Source organism: Eimeria mitis, genomic scaffold (assembly GCF_000499745.2).
Source record: "Eimeria mitis Houghton genomic scaffold, Emh_scaff1721, whole genome shotgun sequence".
Taxonomy (NCBI): Eukaryota; Apicomplexa; class Conoidasida; order Eucoccidiorida; family Eimeriidae; genus Eimeria; species Eimeria mitis.
This window is the reverse complement of record NW_013570038.1, coordinates 2,776-3,206: the sequence shown is the minus strand read 5'-3', so window position 1 is coordinate 3,206 and position 431 is coordinate 2,776.

Below are 431 nucleotides of genomic sequence, written 5' to 3'. Positions count from 1 at the left end.
CAATATATACGGGCCCATGCTCATACAAAGACATATCATAGGTGCTGCTGCTGCTGCTGCTGCTGCTGCTGCTGCTGGTGGTGGTGCTACTGCTACTGCTGCTGCTGCTGCTAGTGCTGCTGGTGCTGCTGCTGCTGACGATGATATGATGGTGGTGGTTGTGGTGGTGTTGCTGCTGCTGCTGCTGCTGCTGGAGCTGCTGATTCTGCCCCTGGTTGTAGTGGAGGTGCTGCTGCTGCTGTTGCTGCTGCTGCTGCTGTTGCTGTTGCTGCTGCTGCAGCTGTTGTTTTGTTTCTGCTGCAGCAGCTGCAGCAGCAGCAACAAAACACGTATCTCCTTTTCGTGCTGCTGCAGTGGAGCTGCTTCTGTTTGACTTTTAGGGTTTAGGGTTTAGGGTTTAGGGTTTATGTGGTATGGGGACCTCATTTCTG